Source organism: Mesoplodon bidens (genome assembly GCF_964165515.1).
Source record: "Mesoplodon bidens genome assembly, chromosome: 1".
Classification (NCBI taxonomy): Eukaryota; Metazoa; Chordata; class Mammalia; order Artiodactyla; family Ziphiidae; genus Mesoplodon; species Mesoplodon bidens.
The window spans coordinates 156,570,515-156,593,434 of NC_138176.1; positions in this window are offsets into that span (position 1 = coordinate 156,570,515).

Genomic DNA, 22,920 nt, shown 5'->3' on the forward strand with positions numbered 1-22,920 from the left:
TTGCCAAAAGAATGAGGGCAGAACGATGACCACTTTTTTTTTTTTTGAGGTACGCGGGCCTCTCACTGTTGTGGCCTCTCCCATTTCAGAGCACAGGCCTTGGACGCGCAGGTCCAGTGTCAATGGCTCACAGGCCCAGCCGGTCCACGGCTGTGGGATCCTCCCAGACCTGGGCATGAACCCGCGTCCCCTGCATCAGCAGGTGGACTCTCAACCACTGCACCACCAGGGAAGCCCACCACTTTTTTAAAAGAGTGAAGTGAAAGGTACCAGCACTATCAAGAAACTACATAGCCAGTTATTGCTTTGGGACCTGCACTCTTCCACGTCTCCATTGTTATTGACCTGAGAAAGAGCATTTGACTAAAACTAAGTTTAGTAAGGGTAATCCTCACACTCTCTTCTAGAAAGACTGGGTCAGAATAGATATTATATTAAGTTAGATATATAGATATATATAGGTATATATAGATAGTATATTATATATTACATCAATATACATATTCAAGTATATATCCATATAATGAGCTAACATAAGGCAAATTAAAAAATATACTGTAGCAGTAAGAAAAAGCAAAGCAATTCTAAGCACCTAGAGAAGTTTATAACAAAAAATATGTATTACAGAAAATAAGAAAAAAGCATAGAACTTAGTGTCTCAAATACATGTGAAGGGAAATGGTGTCTGTAAAGCAGGAGGAGACCGTTAAAGTAGACCCTAAAAAAAGAAAAGGATGAGAAGAAAAAAATAGAGAGGGTAATATTAAAATGGATTAGGTTGAGTTACACACAGATGTAAAAATAACTAAAAGGAAATAGAAATAATCCTGCAGAAATTTAATCAGGACTTGGCATAAACATAAAAAGATTATCCAGCATTAAGAAGAGGACAAGCGAATAGAAATAATGGAGAAGCATGCTAGATTGTTCACAAAAAATAATTAAGATGAAATAATTAACCATGCAAAATGCATGGTTAACTAAATTTGAAATAAAAATTAAAAGGAAAAAAAATACTAATCAATGGAATATTAATAAAATAGTGTTATTGAAATAAAAATTAAACATTAGTCTTAATTGTTAAGAAGTTAAAATAGGCAAACTTCAGACAAATCTTAGCACTAAAATAAGTACATAAATAAATAAACCAATAAATAAATAACTGAAATGGTAAAAGAAACTGAAAAAACAAATCAATAAAATTATATAAAAGGAATTCAGTGTCAAAAAAGATTTTTAAAAAGAGAATGTAATGATTAATTTAATAAGAAACCATTCTGAACACCTTGTTTATTCTGAGAAAATATAAATGATTGAATAAAATTAAACAATAACCATAGAAAAATGCAAATGTATCAGCATTTCCTTTATAAGTCCTTAGGGTTAGATAATTTTAATAATCATTTTGTCTAAATCTTTAAAGAAAAAATATTTCCTAAACTATAAACTATCCCACATTATTGAAAAAAGAGGTAATACTATGGAATTTATATTATAAAACAAGTAAACCTTTGATACCAAGACTAGATACTGGAAGAAGATGCTATCTAGGACTTTTATAATTAGAGAGGAGAAGTCAATGCCTAGCTTCAAAGCTTCAAAGGACAGCCTAGCTCTCTTACTAAGGGATAATGCAGTTGTTTCTTTAAGTTGAAGCCAATGTTCATTTACCATTCTGCAACTCTTATGGCCCTTCAGTATTATGCTAAATATGCTGCCTGGGCTCTATAAATGGAACAACAAAGCCCTGATGACAGCACATCAGTTTACAACATGGTTTACTAAATATTTTAGGGCAACTGTTGAGAGCTACTGCTCAGAAAAAAGGATTTCTGTCAAATATTACTTCTGACTGACAATGTACCTGGTCACCCAAGAGCTCTGATAGAGATGTATAGTGATATTAATGTGGTTTTCATACCTGCTAACACAACATCCATTTTGCAGCCCATGGATCAAGGAGTCGTTTCACATTTCAAGTCATATTATTTAAGAAATATATTTTGTAAGGCTATAACTGCCTTAGATAGTGATTCCTCTGATGGATCTGGGCAAAGTCAATTGAAACCTTCTGGAAAGGATTCACCATTCTATATGCCATTAAGAACAGTTGTGGCTTACAGGAAGAGGTCAAAATATCAGCATTAACGGGAGTTTAGAAGAAGCTGATTCCAACCCTCATAAATGACTTTGAGTGATTCAAGACATCCGTGGAGGAACTAACTGCAGATGTGCTGGAAATAGCAAGAGAAGTTTAATTAGAAGTGGAAGCTGAAGTTATGACTGATTTCTGTAATCTCATTATAGAACTTGAATGAAGAGTTGCTTCTTATAGATGAGCAAAGAAAGTAGTTTCTTGAGATGAAAACTACTCCTGGTGAAGATGCTCTGAAGATTGTTGAAATGACAACAAGTGATGTAGTATATTATACAAAGTTAGTGGATAAAGCAGTGGCAGGGGTTGAGAGGACTGACTCCAGTTTTGAAAGCAACGTTCTACTCTGTGGAGTCAATCAGTGCAGCAAATTTCACTGTTGTCTTATTTTAAGAAACTGCCACAGGCACTTCAGCCTTCAGCAGCCACCAGCCTGATCAGTGAGTAGCCATTAACATCTAGGTAAGATCTTCCACCAGCAAAATGGTTAAAACTCGCTGAGGGCTCAGATCATGGTGTTAGGTAGTTAGACATTAGCAGCAAGAAGGTGGCAGCGGTGAAAAGAAAAGAGGGAGTAGTTGAGTCACACCCCGACCATCTGGGGACCCTCCCCTAACTTTAGCAGCAAGAAGACAACTGTGGCGAAAGACAAGAGGGGAGCAGCTACGTTACACCCCAACCATCTGGGTACCCTCCCCTTACCCCACCCAGAATGGGTGAAACTATGGCCATATGGTGGGCAAACTTACCCTGATAAAGGGGAGGCAGAGCAGCACAAGGGAACGTCCCTGGGCTGTGTATGCCCAGACCAGACAGGTGTATAACCTATAGTAGACCCAAACTCATTATACCATCATTATAATAAAATCTACATGTGATCCCCCATCCCTACCCCATGGGCATTTCTTAGCGAATCAAGAGTGAGAGCATGTGCAGTAGTGAACTTATCACATAGCTCGGGACTGTCAATCAAATAATGACCCCTGTCATTCCCTCCACCTCCCCGCAAAATGCACCTTAAAAATGCCCTTAAGCCTGTACAGGAATGCTGGTTTCACTTCGCAGAAACAGCCTGCTCTCTCTCTCTCTCTGAGGGTGTATCTATGCTTAAATAAACTTTGCTTTGTATTTACGCCTCAAGTGGTAGTCTGCAATTCTTTGCTTGCTACTGTGAGGACCAAGACCAGGATTTGGTCCAGGTCCAGATATTCCATTGACCTCCTCGATTGAGACTATTGTGACACAATGCACGTCACCCGGTAACATTGGTTAGCATTTTTTAGCAATAAAGTATTTTTTAATTAAGGTACGTGCTTGTTTTAGACATAATGCTACTGCACACTTAATAGACTACAGAACAGCGTATATGCACTAGGAAATCAAAACGTTTGTGTGACTCACTTTATTTAGATGTTCACTTTATAGGGGTGGTCTGGAACCGAGCTTGCAATATGTCCAAGATATTCCTGTAGGACTGTACCTTCATTATATTCCATATCACAAATTGTTTGCAGTGTTTGAAGAATAATGCTCGTATTCCAAGATAGAAGCTTTTTTTAAACCAATGCATGAGTCAAGAGGGTTAGATTCGATAACACAAAATCACATTATACATTATAGAAAATGTTACATTATTAGTAATAGTTTATTATCTCATGTTATGAGATCAGACAAATGCAGATATATTTTGAATTGATCCGTGTTTGAAAATTTTTACTGAGTTATTTTTTTTGGAAAATATTTGAGTTCAGCAAATTCATAGCTAATTAGATAATATAGTTAATGTTTTATTTACTATAGGTTATTGTCAATTGGAAAGAAATTTCTATTGCTTTTTCTAAATTCTTGAGGTAATTTAATACAGTGGTGAGGAACTTGGGGTGTGTGACATTGAGCAAGTTAATTTCCAAAACTCATTATTGTTATTAATAAAATAAGGGTAAAAATAGCACCTACTTCATACAATTGTGAGGATTAAACAGATAACAAGATGGCTCAATAAGAAAAATCTAATAAAAGTTTATTTTCTGCTATGATTAGTGTGGTTATTGTTCATAATGTTGCCAATATCAATGACGATTTTAACGTGCTTATCAATCAGCCAAGATAAAGTCATGCATTTATGTGGTCAAATGATTTTCAACAAAGGAGCCAAAGCAATCCAAAGGTGAAAAAAAAAATGTCTCTTTAACAAATGGTGCTGGAAAAACTGGATATTCATTTTGAAAGGAATTGAACCTCAATTCATGGTTCACATCAGACACAAAAATAAAACAGACTGACAACACCAAATGTTAATAAGGATGTGGAACAACTGATCCCTCAAATTGTTTCTGAGAAAGTAAAATTTTGCAACCACTTTAGAATGTTCTAGCAGTTTCTGAAAAAAAACCTAAACATATACTTACCTTTGACTTAAGAATTCTAGATATATTCTCAGGAAAAATGAAAATATGTTCATGCAAAAACTAGTACATGGAAATCTTAGAAACATTACTCATAATAGCCAATAACTGGAAATACTAGGTTTCCATCAGTAGAAAAAATCACTAAAAATTTATTTTATTCATATAACAAAATGTTAGCCATAAAAAGGAACAAACCACTGACAAACACAATATAAGGAATCCTGAAATGAAAATGAATAAAGCCAGTCACAAAATCGTTACACAACTGTAAGGTTCCATTCACTTGAATTTCTAGAACTAGATAAACTAATTGAACTGGGAAAAATACATGAGTGGTTACATTAGCTAGGATGCCAAAGGAGTTTGATTGAAAATAAGCATGAGAATATTTTCTGGAGCATTATTAACGTGGCAAGTGTTCAGAATACATAGATAGAGGTACATGTCAAAATTTAAAAAAATGTACACACACGTTTAAGTTTAAGTAAATTTTATATCAAAAGAAAACTTGTAAATAAAGAGTTAACTCTATTTAGTGATGTATGTGCTGAAGTTTTGAAGGAGAACTGAATTTATGTCTTCAATTTACTTTGAAATGTATTAACAATTTAAATGGACAGATGCATGGATAGAAACATGCTTAAATGGATAGAAATGTGATAAAACAAGTATAAAATATTAATGTTAGAATCTAGGTGGTGGATATTGATGTTCACTGCAAACTTTTCTTCAAATTTGCTCTATACTTGAATATTTTCATAATAATACACTGGAAAATTAAATGTACATTTACACTGGCACAGTGATTCTATTCCTAGTTATTTACCTAAGAGAAATGAAACCATATGTTCACAAAGCATGCTGCACAAGAATATTTATAGCAGCTTTATTTATAATAGCCAAGAACTAAAAAAAGCCCAGGTATCCATCAACAGGTGAGTGCATAAACAAATTGTGTCATATTTATACAATGAGACATCACCGAGCAATGGAAATGACCAAATTACTCATATATACAGCAACATTGATGAATATCAAGAACATTATGTTGGGTTAAAAAAATTAGCACAAATTAGTATATACTGAATGATTTTATTTATATGAAGTTTATAACAGTCAAATCTAGCTTTTAGTGATAAATAAGTTCAATGGTCACCTGAGAAGCAGAGGAGCTTTACCTGGTGATTCAATCATTCTATATATTGAATATGGAAGCTTGAGTTTCATGGGCGTATGGATTTATCAAAATTGATTTTACTGTACACTTAAGATCTGTGCTTTTAACGATACAAAAATTACACCTAAACAAAATTTTTGAAAAAAAGAAATGTGTGTGTGTGTGTGTGTGTGTGTGTGTGTGTGTGTGTTCATAACTGGAATTTAGGAAGTTCAACAGAATATGACATACATATGAAGATTAATTTAGGACCATGGTTCTCAAGCAATAATGTGCATATAAACCACCTAGAGATCTTGAGAAGTGGGTTCTAATTAGTATTACTGAGATCAAATTTTTTGCATTTTTGTCAAGCTCTCTAGTCATGCTAATAATATGTCTGATCCACAGAGTATACTTTGAAGATGGGGGTATTTAACCCAAGTAAAAGACATAATAAAACAAAATTTGTCTTAAAATATTTCAAGATATCTCATGTGTAAGAGGGGCCTATTTCCTCTCCCTTACATATATAGAATAAGATCAACAATAAACTATTTACAGGGAGGCAAATATTTAAACAATGTAAATATATAATTTCAAACAATTAGATATTCTTAACAATGCATCTCATTGACTAAATGTAGGAGGCTATTCATGACTAGAATTGGTCAAGCAGTTCTTGTGTATATATGTTTAAATTTGTGTTGAGATTGTATTAAATTGTCTCTAAATCCCTCTCATATCTATGATTCTGCAATGGTGGTAAAAAAGATGTAACTATTACAAAACAAATGTTATATAGCAAACCTATAATTTTCATAAGTTTTGAATCTTAGGTAAGAGTATGAAGAAGATGAGTTTGGCTCTTTTAGTCAAGTAGCAGAGCCTTAGAAAGTTCCATGTTATATATAAATTTAATGTTTAGTTTAACCAAAAAATGCTTAACTGAAACATGCTTCCTCTGTTCATTAAATAGGATTAAATAAAATTATCTTTAATAAAAAACTAATCTTGTCATTAGGATTTTGACTCTAATTGGTCATTATTTCTATTCTTTGAATGTATAGAGAATGTTAAATTGTACTAATATCATGAAACCTTTACATACTGTGCCCATGATGCTAGCAGGAGAATTTACTCTGCCCTTTTCTGGCAAAAGGCAAATTGTGCTAAAACCAAAATAGCCTCATTTTGTTTTCCTTGTCATGCTGAAACTAGGAAGACATCATTCAAAATAGTTAAATATTCAGAAGATGTGCAAAATCACAAAATTGGACCATAAGGATACATCGTTAAACTACCCAAGCTACTTGCCTGCAATTAATTGGTTTTATCCACAGATTTCCAAAATTTAACATTATTCAAGTGCCCACATTAACTACACATTTTCAAACCTTACCAAACACAAAAGAAACAATATTATATTTTACAGAGATTACTTTTTAAATTTTCAAATATATGATCACAAAATACTTTCAAGTATATAATCCTCAGCTGTCATGATTTTGGGTGTAAAGAAATCTGTGATATCTATTAAAAACATTTAACTTAAATATATACCTTCCTATAATAAATGTGATAGAATACAAGATTACATGAAAAAGCTAAAGAATGTTCAAATTAATAACTAAGCTTACAAATAAATTGTTCTTTTCAATTTAGTTCCTTAATATTGACAAAACACTATAATAATTAGTATTGATCACAATTTCAATGTAAGAGAATAGGATGATTCTCTTTTTCTGTTCACAAAATCTTTGAGATTTTTTTCTTATGTTACAATAATATTTTGTCATCATTTATCTATGGTTTTACAATTTACACTTTTTATCTGTTTGCCTGCTTTCCTAAGGACATTTAGGAATGTCCTACTCTACACCACAGACAATACGTCACTTGGTTTTAGATATTTGGGGCAAGAAAGAAGCTAGACTCTGGGTACTACACTAAATAATATTTTTGATTTAACTTGATTCTAATCTTGACTGTTTCTGTCTTGAAGAAACTTATAAAGTTTACATCTCAACATCAGTTTATAAAACAAAATCAATATGAGCAATAGACATAAAGCAATAGTAATTTTATGCTATAACAAAATTTAAAAAAAATGTTATGGTCCCTTTGAATTTCTTCATAGTAAAATTTTGTAAAATTATATTCAAAATTATTAAATGTCTTTTCATGCTTCCTTCTATATCAATTATAGAAACCAAACCAAACAAAAATCAGTACTACAGAATCATTAGTGATTGTGGTTTATATTTTATATCATGTTTCAGAAAGATGTTATTGGAGAAAATCAGACTAATATTATCAGTGGTTTCTTATGTTAAAGAAAATGTTCAAAATGTACTACATTCAGTTTTGTTCACTTAGAACATTTTGGAATCACTATGGTATTGATTCAAATATATTGCTAGATAAAAAAGAAGATGCAATAAAATTTGTCTATTATGTAAAAATAATAGTTTATACATATGTATTGACAGTCTATAAATCCTTGAAAAAGTCAAAAGTGAAAAGAAAAATTATCTTAATTTGATGATGAACTTGGATATTTGGTAATGCTAATGTTGAAAACCTTTCCATTTAAGAGGAAAGTGAGTATAACTAAAAATAATTTGATTTGACTTTTCAGGTCTAAGATTTTTTAATAGATTAATAGTGGATAAAATATATTTTAAATTACCTAGGTGAAAACCACTGTAGTTAAGAGGGTATTATAATTAATTTCTTTATTAAAATTATGTATAACATCAAATAAAATTCCTAAATGTGTCAAAACACTTTTCTTTGACAATAGCTTTTAACTTACTCTTGTATTTGTGCACCAATAATTTTCAAGTGTTTTTTATTGGCATTTGAAGAATGTATATTCTTTCATAAGACATTATTTATCATGAATGGAAGAGTAAAAAAGTGAAGAAAATTCATTAGTTGTCATGCAATATATGTTCTGAATTAGACATCATCATTACTGACCAAATTTGCAAAAAAAAAAAAAAAATGACAAAAATCTAATTCAAGCTAGTTAAGGAAATATAAAAGAAGTTAGTTTGAAAGGTTCTGGGACAATTCAAAGAGTTGAAGGGCAAATCAAACAATTAAATAGGTAGAATTCTGAAACCAAGATAGTCCTCAGAATTTCAGGGACTAGAATTTAATAATCATCATTAGCCTCTCTTTCTACTTGTTATGATTTCTTCTTCAGTGTTGTTTGTTCCCCCCAAATGCCTCTCTCATAACACTAAAATCATGGTAACCATTGGTCTATGTTTAGCAAATTTAGTTTAAAAATATTAAATGAAGACTTGCGTGGCATAGATGGAGCTACATGCTGAAAACTTGTCAATGAAGTGAAATGAAAGATGGAGACAAATGTCCACTTTCAATATCCTGATGACCAGAGAAGAAGGGCATACAAGTTAGGTATAGCTCCCATTTGGACTACATATAATCATAGGTTACAGGTAAGCAGGAAAATGGGCAAGAAGAAATAAGGATGATATTCTCGGAAAACAAGAGTAGATTCTGGAAATCAAAATAGTAATGTTAACAATCAATATTGAGGAAAATGAAATGAGTCCTAAAACTGATTTCTGTACTCAGGAAGAAAATTGCAAATACAGTTGAAGCTATAGCTAACAAATAGCAAGAGAAAAAATGAGAAACTGCAGATAAGTAGTACATTTTGATAGAAATTATAAATACCTCAAGAATTAAAGGGTAGTGAATACAGCTTGTCCACAAGTAACGGATCACACAGCACTGAGAGGGTAGTATTGAAATGAATCTTAAAAATGAATAAAACAGTTTATGTTAAAAAGTGAGCTCTGCTGAATGGAACTCATATCAAACCTGCATCTTGAACATAATAGTTATGTATTGGGCTATTTAATTCTAATCTCTTCACCCCCTAACCTCCACAATCACCACCACCCTGAGAAATTATGTGACATCTGCTTCATTTTTTTTTAATCAAGGGATTTTGTGCTTGTATGTGTGAAACCTAAGTAATAAGAGGTAAAAATTAAATGGGAAAAGCAAATGGACATGAGGACAATATAGTGAATTTTTAACAAAAAAAAATAGTTAACTATCATATATAAAGAAAGCAAAACAGAATGCATGCATTGATTCCATCTTAATTGATGCTGGTACCTTTTAATTGTATACCTTTTAGTCAAATTTTAATTGATATTCATTAATCATATTTTTAAAGTTTTTATCTCTCAACCAGATTTTAAGAAAGAAGTTTTACACACATAGTAAAAAAGTAAATTAATACATCTTAAAAAAGCCAAAGCTAATATTTAAATGTCAGGAATACATGGGTACTCTTTGTACTTTCTGCTCCATTTTGCTGTGAACCTACAACTGCTAACAAAATTTAAATCTCACTTCCTCTGTCCCCCAAACTCTTCCTAATTCAGAGATAATTATAAGGATAATCTCATTGCCAACATTACAGAAGTCGTTATGTAGATAGATATACATAGCTTCTACATACATTACACAACATACATACACATTATAATTTTAAATAAGATTATAATACATGTTTTACGCTTTGCATTTTTTCACTTAAATCCAGTCTTCTGCACTTGGCACCTAGATCAGCTTCTTTGTTTTTAATAATTGTATAGTATTCTATTTATCGAATGTACCATGTTATTTTATAATTTATTTTATTTATATTTTATAAATATACCATTTTATTTATAAATATATTTTATTTATATTTTATAAATCTCATATATGTAAACTACTTCAAATTTTCTATTACATACTTTTCCAGGCCTGATAAACATCTAGCATTAGAAGTACTGATTATGTTTATTTTAAATTTAGTTAGATTATCATGCTATACACCAAAGTGGTTGCAATAATTCATATTTTCACCATGGGTGAATGTTCCCCTATCTAAGATGGAAAGACTCTTTAGTATAGCAAAAAAAAAAAAAAAGAAAAAAAAAAAAAAGAAAAGAAAAGAAAAAAATAAAAAATAAACCCTGCAAAAACTTAGATAACTTTAGAGGAAGTTTGATTGATTGAAATTACTGAAAAACCAAAAGGACATTTTGAAAACTGTACTAGACGTTCTTCACAGCTTATCCTGAATTACAGTTCTATGATTCATCTTTATGTAAATTTAGTACATATTTCAATTGAAAAAGGAATAACCAAGGCCATAAACCAAGAATTTTCCAAAGGTAACCAAATGGAAAAGTATTGAAAGAAAAATAAAAAGGAGATGTTTGGGCCCGGATTCCAGTCACAGCTTTATTACTGTTTGACTTTGTGACTTCAAATGACTCACTTAAAATCTCTGAACCTCAATTTCCCAATATGTACAATAAAGATCAGACTATATATTGTTGAATGTCCCTTCCACATCTGATTTGATATTGAAATTTTATGGAGCTAGTAACCCAGCTACTTTGTTCATAAAAATTACTTCATCAAATGGGGAAAAATCATTAGTCTTGTCATCACACAATGATACACTAAAATTCTCCCACTGAGATTTCTGATTCTCCCAATATAGAAATAAAGTAGAGAAGGTAAAGAGATTTGATTAGCTGAAGTACATTTTCGCTAGCATAGCAAACATTCTGCAAGAAAAAAGCTTTGGGTAAGAGCAATTGATTGTTAGATGACACAAAGCTCTATGCATATTTGGATTAAAAGTCAGGAGAGCCATTCAATATACAAAGTTTATGAATAAAAAAAAAGTATTTTAAAGTCAGTAATATTGACTTTTACTAATGGTGTTTGGTAATGTTCTTTAGCACCTGGGCTTAGAAGACATTATTTATTATTTAAATATCCATTACTTATATTTCTAAAAATGATTAAGTATTAATCTCTAAACCAGATAAACAATGTCTGAGGCATCAACCAAGTGTTCCAGCCACAATGTAGTCAATCCTACTGAATTTTTAAAACCTCTTGAAATTTAAATTAACAAACTTGGATCTAGTTTTAATATGACAGTAGCAGAAGAGTTCCCTTAAAGAGTAAGAAAATATATTGTAATTAATATTAGAATATTTAGAAATACTGTGGTTATTTGGATAACACTTTCTTTCTTTATAGATATACTCAACATCAACATCTTTAAAAAACACAACAGGAAAAGAATTTGTAAAATATTGTCTATGTGGAAAGCACAATGAAAATCTTTCTTTGTCCCAGTAGAAAATAAGTCACAGTTTCTATATTAATGCAATTATAATCTTTGAGGTTTTACTTAATTTACTTGACCCCAGGATTCACATTTGGAAATGTAATTTCTGCGTATGTATTTTTTTCCTTTCTGTGTAACAATTATAGGATATAAAATATATCTTAAAACTTTAGATAGAAAATCCTACTATATAAACTTTTCTTTGTTTGATACTAATTGGATACAAATAGTACATTTTATGCCAGGTAATCTCTAACCTCATTGTCACCTTTTTTTCTGTTGCCACAGTTATATTACTGAAACAACACACTGCACTTTCTCAAATTTAAAATTTCTCTTCAGGAAATGATACAAATAAGATGGGTGAATTTGACCTTAGTAATATAAAAGTGAGCATAATAGAATTTTTTCATAAGTTTAAAATGTCTGATATGCTATCAAATTAAACAATGAGCTTCATTGTGTTAATAGCATTCACTAGCTAATAATTATTTGAGTTTTACTATTTCGAATAGATTAATAGCTGTGCATCTTAAGTTAACTAAAGTTATGAGCTTTATTTAACTTATACTGCCTGAAACTAGAAATTATACTAAAACACTAGATTAGCTTGGTTTTGCAACTAAACTACTCCTGAATTCCTGACACAGAGACCCTGTAAGATAACAAATGTTATTTTAAAGGGCTATGCTTTAGGAAAATTTGTTACACAGCAATTGTAACTCATGTATAACCCAAATGTCTACCAATGGGAGAAGGGATATATAAAATTTGTTCTAGTTATACAATGAAATATTACCCAGCAATAAAAAAGAGTGAAGCACTGTTACAGAAAATACTATGGGTGCATCTCACAGGTCCAATAATGAACAAAAGAAGCCAGACCCGAAAGAACATATATCATAGGCTTCTTTTTATATCATGTTTTAAAATATCAGGCAAAACCAGTATATGTAGACAGAAGTCAAAGTAATGGTTACCTTGAGGAGTACTGACTGGGAAGGGCAGGGAGGATCCTTTAGGATATTTTAGGATTTAGGATCCTAAATCCACAATCAGGCATCTGGAAATGTGTTATATATTAATCTTTGAGGCATTTATAACAGGTACATAGCAAAAATTAAACAAGGTTTATACATAAGATTTGTATACTTTATTGTAGGTATATTCTATCTCAATAAAAATAAATTTTTATTAGGTAACATGTTTTGAAAATATATTCTCAAGTTGTGCCTATGTTTCCTATGTTGATTTGAAGTACAACCAGTGTCATCTGTAGTGGAATACATGGATGTAAAAATTTCAAGGCTTTGAAATGATAACTGAGATAGTATTAGGCTTTGTGATAGTTAATTTTATGTGTCAATTTGACAGGGCTAAGGAATAACAACTGGTAAGATATATTTCTGAGTGTGTGTGTATTTGAGGGTGTTTCTGGGAAAGACTAGCATTTGAGTTGGTAGACTGAGTAAAGATCTCCCTTACCAATGTGAGAAATCATCCAATCCACTGAAGGCTTGACTGGAACAAAATGGTGGTGGAAGGGTTACTTTGTTAATTCTCATGATCTGGGTCATCCATCTTGTCTTGCCTCGGTACATCAGCACTCCTTGCTCTCAGGCCATCAGACTTGAACTAGGACTTAAATCACTGGCTCCCCTGGTTCTCAAGTTTTCTGGTTTAGACTAGAACTGCACTGCAGGCTTTCCTTGTCTCCAGCTTGCAGAAGGCAGATTGTGGGATTTCTCTGCTTTCATATTTGTATGAGCCAACCCCTCATAATATATACCTTTCTACATATCTATATAAATTCTATTAGTCTGTTTCTCTATAGGATCCTGATTGATACAAGCTTTTTGAGTCATAAATATATATATGTACTTAGAACCATCACAATAACTTTGATTGCTCATGCAGAACACATAAAGTGATGATGGAACAGAGCACAGGTCACAGACTCCTGAGGGAAACCTACATAAAAAGACCAGGAAAAGGAAAACAAGTTTCAATGGAAACCAAAAGTGCCAAATGAGAATCAGGGAGTGCCAGTTCATAGAAAGCAAAGTCTCATGGTTATTTTTCAGTTAGAAGAGAAAGGTCAACAGCATCATATACTGCAGGATGGTCAGGTAAATAAGGACTGAATATAATTCATTTAAGTCACTGGAAAAAAGATCATTTCTGATCATGAAGAAAGTAGTCTCCTGAAGAGAGGATGAACAATGGTTATCTCTATAAGATCTTGTGCAGCAGGGATTTTCAATTCATGATATAAAATAGAATTAAATATAAGTAAGTTTCTGGTTGCCACAAAATTTTTTTTTCTAATTATACATTGCAGTCCATCCCAACACACAAAAACCTGTCATACTTAGATCAGTAAAATAAGGTTGAATTCAGGCAAACAACCTATTATTGTCAAAAGGATGCCTCTTTAGATTGAACGTAGTACTTTTCAACTAGTTACATTCATGTAATATGGTTACAATTACAAAGTTTCTGTCTCAGGAGTTTAGGGACTTCACAAACTAAATAATCCTGCAGATGTGTATTGTCAACTCCTCCTTACCCATAAGAACTAATCTTCCATATTTCCAGGTGGAGTATGGAAAATCCAGTTAAATTGTATTTGTTATTACTCATGCATTTCCCATCTCTATTACAAAATGATATGCTGCTCTCATTCAAAAGAAAGGGGAGAGACTATTTTGGGAAAACATTTCTTATTTCATCACTTTAGATTATTGCTTCTATAGGTGTGAAGTTAGATTTATCATTTCTTAAGAAACCTTCATCCTTTTACAGGTTCAAATAACTCAGGAAGCTATTTCCACCCCAAGTACCGGCTCAGACAATCTTAGCCACCTACACAGCAAATAGGGGACAAATAGGAAATGAAGTGACAGAGGAAATATGCATTTTATGTCACAGCCAGGTGGAGAAGGATCTCTAATAAAAAGTGTTTTATCTCAGAGAAGCTCTAGCTTAGCATCCAATGACAAAACTGGATATATAAGCTTGAGAGTCACCTGCATATAAGTAGAAACTGAGGACTTTAATGTAGAAGAGGTAAACCATGGAAGGAATATAGAGTGTGATGAAAAAGGATATAAACCTGTGTTTGGGAAACTGAAAATATTTAGTAGCTGAGTAGAGGAGGACAAGCATGCAGATGAGCAACCAGAGAGGAAGGTTGTCCTTCAGGAAAGGGTGGTGCCAATGAAGTCAAAGAGGGAGTGTTTCAAGGAACTGACTGACTTGAGTAGCATCAACTATTCAATGCATGGCTGAATGGCAAAGTAAGAGAAGGACCGAAAAATAACCACTGGTTATAACAACATGGAGGTTCTAGGTGACCTCCTCGAACATTGCTTTTGTGGAATGATTGGGACAGACTGAAGTTAGAGTAATGTGGAGGCCATGAAAATTCATTTCACAGATCTGTTTTGGAGGAGCATATTTGACTGGCAGCTCCAGGTGCTGCGGGATTTCTCCACTAGGCACTTTTCATCCAAGGACTGCTCATTGGACTTGTCTCGCTTTTCTTGGAACTATGCTGCAGTCTAATACTCTTCTTATCTAATTCTCCTGCCTTACTTCTCTCCTTCCACAGGTGAGAGACCTGAATCACAGTCTGAAGTCTCATGCAGGAACTGGCTCATCACCCCCAGCAGTTGAATTGGGCACAATCCTGCATGGTAAGTGGGACACAGGTAGATCCTAGCAGAAGATGGTACTCAGTCGGTAAAGATTTCATGGGGGGTAATGTAGGAAAACATCCTTGTGGAAGGGAAAACTCTTGCTGGTGTGATGATTCATGCATTGAAAGATAAGTGGGGGAGAAAATCTGCAAAGACAGCAGAGTTGTCTTTTTACTGCTGAGTTATATTCTTTACCTGCTGGTCTTGAGAAAATATCTTGGTACTATTTATGTGCGTTTTTTGTGCATGTGAGGAATAAGGAGAGTATGATGAAATGCCCTCTGAGAGGCTGAGTATTCAGAATAACTGAAAGGTGGGGTGTACTAATGCTTCCTCCTTGCTCTTCTCTATACCATTGAAAAAGTGTATGTTTTTCTTCTAGAGCTAGAAATTTGTCTTCAGAAGAAAATAGGGCCCAAGAGCATGGTTAAAAGCATCATCAGGCCACTAGTTGATTATCAAATTATGTATCTAATTTTAGAATGTTGTATTTGGTAGAAAATATTCTGCCATTTCATAGATAATAGCGTTTATTTTTTATTGGTTTGTGTCTGAAAAGATCTCTATCATGAGGAGGATGGTGTGAAGTGACTAGAAGTACTGTTTTGTGTCTACTAGGCTTGAAATTAAAAATAAGTCAAAAGTATCTTTAACCAAGGTGGTACTACCTTATCAGAAATGAATAAAATCAACACTGTTTCCAAGGCAGAGGAAATACAGATCTGGAATAAATATTATCTAGAAGATCTGATTTAATTTTAAAACAGTAACTCTGAATTCAGATGGAATTATATGAGTTTAGCTTTTACAAAAACCAAATTAAATTAATCAGAGAGAACATTCAGATAACTTAGGAACATTTGTATGGCTCAGAGAATTAGAGTTAGCAAAATACTTTTTTAAATCTAATAGTACAAATGTAGTATAGGATATGTCCAAATTTACAAGAATACATTTACATTTATATGAAAATACAAATTTTGCTTATGGTTTATTTGGATATACAAATATGTATTGACAATGTCTCTTATACATTCTTAACCTTTGATACTCTCCTATGAAGTGGTAAATATACAATGGCAAAAGACAGATATATTATTCTAATAAGGATGGTTCAAGAAATTAACTAAAATGGACAAGTTTACATACAGTCATGAAAGAAAATTGTCATGAGAAAAAATCAATTAAGACATTGTTGACTAAAAAATATGTAATATATATTAATATGTGTAAAGTATTCAAACCATGCAAAATTTTAATCATAAAACATAAATGTGAGTAGGTTCTAATAATACAATCAATAAGGTATCTCAGTTCACTATATGACCAACATAGGCAAAGTGCTTAAATAATGATTATTACATTATCCAAATTTTTCATTTGTGTGCACTCAACAGATACAACATAAAACTGTGATAAAAGATTGAGGCTGGGTCATATTCATAAAACAAATGCCATTCAATGAGATTTAGTCTTTCCATATTTTTCTGAAAAGGTAGAACATAGCAATTTATTTTCTTTCAAATATTGGTCACATTATGTCTCTAGTTTAACAAGTACAAGAAACTTGTGCTTTACTATTTTAGAGAAGTGTTATATTCCAAACCAGAGTGCTATTTGTGTTCTCTGTTCTTGTGTTCTCTGTTCAGAAAAAAATGATTTTTTCCCATATATGAAGCTCAGTCTAAGATTTATGATTTCCCCAAATTTATCTCTTGTATACATATATTTTCACTCATATTTTTAACTGAACATCCTTATGGATTCTGTCCCATAGACCTGACGCTGTCTAACATGTTAGCAACTATCCACATGTAATTATTTAAAATTAAATTAATTCAAATTAAATTAAAAATTCAGTTTTTTAGTCACACTAGCCACATGTTAAGTGTTCAGTAGCCATGTGTGTCTTTCATATTGGATAATTCAGACATACAGCATTTCCGAAATCACAGAAATGTATATTGGACAGGACTGATAATAGACAGTAACATTCAATCATTGTTTATCCTTTTATTCAGCCATTAACTACTATCTTAATGAATATCCATAATGTATCAGGAATTGTCTTTAGTTCCAAGGATATGGAAATAAATACAATGAATATAGTGCCTGCTTTCATCAGACTTACATTCTTGAAATTAAGACAGAAAGAAAATATTAACCAAAAAAAAACTATATGATGTTAAGATCAAAAACAAATGAAGACTAGCCTTGAAAATTCCCTGAGCAGACAAAATCAGTTTAGTCATAAAAACAAAGCTTAATTTAGCTTATTATGCAAGGCTAATTTTACTTGAGTCATATCTTATTTATGCCTCTGGATCTCGTAAGCAAAGCTTAAACCCTTTCCCAAGGATGGTATGAGGTATCCACTGACCAGTGCCCTACCATTAAAGAAAAATCTAATATTATAACCAATCAGTGAGAAGAGTAAACAGTCATTGCTTTCTCATTATAGTTGTTTTATAAAAAAATACACCCCTGAACCTCATCCCATGTTTTGGTTTGAGTGCTCCCAGTTCACAAACTGTCTTTTTGGTGTCTGCACAATAAACTTTTACTAATTGCTACTTCTGTGATTCATTGGTTTTACTTCTGTTATTTCTGAGATTTTGACAATGATGCCCATGATATGATCATCTATGAAGTGGTAGAGTGTAAACAAGAGGAATTAATTTAGTCTAGTGGGAGAGTAGTGATAAGGAAATGCTTCCCTGAAGGAATAATGTTTCCTGAAAAATAAGTGTGAGTTATCCAGGTAGAAAAAGTTAGGAATTACCACTGTATTAGGATGGAAGAGGAGTTGACTTTGGACATAGAATATTGCATGTGTAAAAGCTATAATTCAGGAAAACTTTTATATTCTTGAAGTATAGTCATAAAGCTTTATTGCTAGACTATTTAAGTGGGGGGACGGCAACAGGTCAGAAGGAAAAAATGGACCATACCACACAGGCTGAGGTGGGTCATGGCCAGGTCTGACACACAGATATTTTAAGAGAGACCCATTAAACCTACAAGAAATTGAACCTGATTATTTAACTGTGCAGAGTAAGAAATTTATTATATTGTAATAACATAGACCTTTGTGTGCTACGTGTACCACCCCCCAAACTCCCACCCCAGTGCATTAGATACATGGTAAAGAATGAGCCTGTCTTTATTCTCTTCTACTCCATGGATTCCATATGTCAACTACACTGCTAGGGCCTCTGCACTTGGGGTGTGCCTCTGTGAGAAATAAGAGGGGCCAGGAGGAGACAGATACATGTATTCTATCATGTGTCCCTGATCTTGTGTGTATCTTTATTCTCTATCATAGCTGATTGGTTCAGTTAGACTCAGGCAGGAAAACAGAAATCACGCAAATTATTTTAACAGAAAGAATGTAGTATACAGAATTGATTGAACAAATATTGCACAGAGGTGTCCAGCATAACTGCTGCTAAAATCAAATATGATATTTGAGGTGGGACCACAAAGGTATCTGGTACATGCAGCTTGTGAGGCCAGGACTTCTGTGGGTGGTACTGCTTTATTTTGTCTCCATGACCACAGGTAATACTTATTTAAAACAAACTGGGTGATCATGTTTAAAGGAAGTCTCATATGTTTGACCATCATCATTGTTAAGTGATGCCAGACTAGAAGATTTAGAACTTATTTTCTTGGCATTGAAGCTTTATAAATTGGAGCTTGTGAGTTTAGCAAATTTGGTATATTTCTACTTTGATTGCTTTTCAGTCAAAAAGCAATTTTGGACCTTACTGACACCAACAGGAACAAGTACAACTGAGGAGTTTATGATGGGTAAAGGAGGGGGAGGTTAAAAGTGCCATTATCTGAGATGTAGAAAGTAGATATATGTTTTCTAGGAGTATAATAAGCTTAGAGTGCAACAAGTTGAGTTAAAAACTAACGAGTATTCTATATAATGTATATGTGGAGATACCTAGAAGGTAATTTAGGTTTACTGATAAGAATAGAGCTCAAGGGAAAAGGCTGTCTTGAATATATAAATACAGCTGTTAGAGTGACTGAGACACCATAAGAAAAAATGAAGAGTTTTCCCCAATATAGGACACTGATTCTGTGGAACAGAAAATTTAGAAGCTGTGATCAGGAAATAGCTCACATAAGAATAAAGGAGCAACTAGAAAGATAAGACAATACCTGGAGAGAGTTGTGTCATGGGAATCAAAAAAGAAGTTTCAAGAATGCAAAATATGAAGAAAATTGCCCTCAATATCAAATGCTGCAGTGGTAAGAAGTGTTCTGAGAAGAATCCACTAGATTTAATGAGCAGACTATTGATATATTGAGCAGTAGAGGGTGAAACAACATTTCACTGGTTTGAGTGTGAATGTCAAACGAAGTAGTAAAGCCAATGAGATGAGGTCACTCTTTCTTACAACAGCTATTCAAATGTTGCAATAGTTTGAATGTTAATACAAGAGAGAAAGAGCTTGGCAATGGGAGGACAAGGTATAGAGGGAGAGCATTAGCAATTTGTACAACTTCATAGGCTAGGAATATTAATCCTTAACCTACAGTATTTTTTGAAAAGTGTACTTGTTCTACCAGAAACTATCCTGGGAATAATAGCAAATCTGGCCATTAACTTAGAGGAATTCTTGATGAAATTTTGGAGAATTGTTTTCTCTCACCATACTCTATATTAATTAATTGGTTTGTTTTAGAAGCTGAAGAATTAGAACTCCAAAATATAAACATTTTTAAAACAGTTCTCAAAAATGTCCCTTTCATGTTCTAGTCAAAACATTATTAAGTCAAATTTAGGTATGATATACACTTATGCTGTGAAGTTTCTTTTACACTTGCTTCCAAAGTCTGAAGAGTGAAGAGCCCTGCCCGCCTTACTGCCCCACTTCCCCCAAACACACTCACACACACACACACGCACACAATCTGTCCTAGGGCAGATCATAAGAGATTATTCATGGTTAGTTTCTGAGGACACAATCTGATCCTTATATGCTCTGGGGTATTTCTCCCTCTTTTACTAAAACAATTTAGAGTAATGACCTTAACTTCCCATTTCAGGTTCCACATGTAAGGAACGTGGAAATTTTGACTCAGTTCAAACAGCAAGTAAAAAGCAGAACAGGGAATTCCTTTGTGGTCCAGAGGTTAGGACTCCACACAGTCACTGCCGAGGGTCCAGGGTTCAATCCCTGCTCAGGGAACTAAAATCCCACAAGCAGTGAAGTGTCACTAAAAAAATAAATAAATAAATAAATAGAAAAATAAGAATAAATAAAAAATCTTAAAAAAAAACAGAGAAAATGCAGAACATACTGAAAAATTAACTCTAGTAGGATCTGTAAGAGAGGGGAGGACACAGGCCAAATTCCTTCCCTCTAATTGGAGAGACCAACAGATGAATACAGGCAGGGACTCACAAGCAGAAATCTCCTAGGGAACAGGGCCTGGGGTAGGAAAACCAGAACTGTAATTGGCCCATTTCCCTAACAAGAGAGGCAACGAGATACCAGACACAGATGTAGTGAATAGACTCTGAAAAGTACACACTGAAATGTGAGGGGCAAAGAAAAGATCTTTGCCTGCAAGAAATTCTGAAAAAGTTATATAAGGATGTAGGAATTAATGGGATGACAAATGTGACAACCTCTGTGATAAGTAACAAGATATATTACATTAAAATACCCAAATTATGGAAATTGCTTTGACTTTATATCTTTCAGAAACCATAGATCAAAGCTTGACTTTATGTCTTTCAGAAACCATATATCAGAGCTTAAATGAATATAAATGAAAACATTAAATGATGTCATATTGCCAAAATAATATTTTCAAAGTGTAAGACTCTAACAATTGCTTTTGTTTTCCAATTTCAGATAATTTTAAGAAGTCAATGTAATATATATGCTTCATTCAATCTAAATCAGAATTCTTCAAGACTGTGATAAATGTGTTGCTCCACATAAAAGCATGATGATAAAAATAAATTAAGCTATTATATATAAGAATTCTAGGTATTTTTTTTTAATTGCTGTGAAACATCAATTATATCTGGGGGCACAGAAGGCTTTTAACCTAATTCTAAAATCTCTCTATGGCCTATATTTTTTTGATCTATGGACTCTAAGAAAATAAAATTATTAAAATGATTTTTCTCCTGATTACTTACAGTCTTTCCCATGAACTTTCACTTGTGGTAGAGCAAAATTGATTTTATATAGTATACGTTTTTTTAAACTAAAAAATAATTTTAAAAAGATCTTGTATTTGCATGTTTTGTGAAATAACATTTATTACATTATTTATCTCAATTTGCTTCAAAAAATGTTTTAACATTCGAATTATCTTCAATAATTTTCAATAAAAACTTATTTTCTTGTAAATGTATAATTATTTTATATAAGAACACAGGGAAATACTCATGTTACTTACTTCATTGTTGGTACCTGAATTCAAAAACTGTTTTTTCCCCCTTCTAAAAGCCACACACTGTGTTTATCCTTGTATTCAGTGTCTTGCTATACACCATTTGAAGATCATTCTGCTGGCTCTTTTAAAGAAAGGCAAGCAGATATAAGATATGGTCCCACCATGCCATCCTCATTTTTTATATATTGACTAATTGCTAAACAAAACAAGAATTGTTGTATTCATAAAAACTAACCAAACTATCAACCACTTCAGTGACATCAATTCCTTTATATGTCAAACTTACCCTGTCCTTTAATATTTAAATATTAAATATAAAATCTCCATATTACATATGATTGGAAACCCAGTATCTCCTAATAACTTCACAGATGACCAAGAGGCTTAAATTTCTCTTTATTTCCAATGTCTTGAGTCCACTGAATCTTTATATTCGCACCCAAGAGGTATACACAATATGTCACTGCATCCTTCACTCTCCAAAATAACAGTTTACAGAAGGTTTGAGATGATGAAAGCAGTTTGCTCACAACATACAGTTTACCATGGGAATCACCTTAATAATAGATTATGCTAATTGTGAGTGTGTATTATTCTACACAGGAAGGCAGGTTGTATGGAATTCTAGCTTCACTAGATGCAACATCTGTGAACATGGGTGATTTTTTAATCTATCTGTGCTTCAGTTAACTTACGTGAGGATTGTGTGGATTCCATGAGTTAATATTTGCAAGTTTTCTCGTTGACTTATTTTCAGTTTTGTTTGCTGGCATGTTGCTCCAGCCCCCCACACCTGCTGCTTTATGGATGTTTTAGAATCTTAAAAGCTCAAGTCACTTATCACATAAAAACATTTTTCTTCTAGGTTTTTC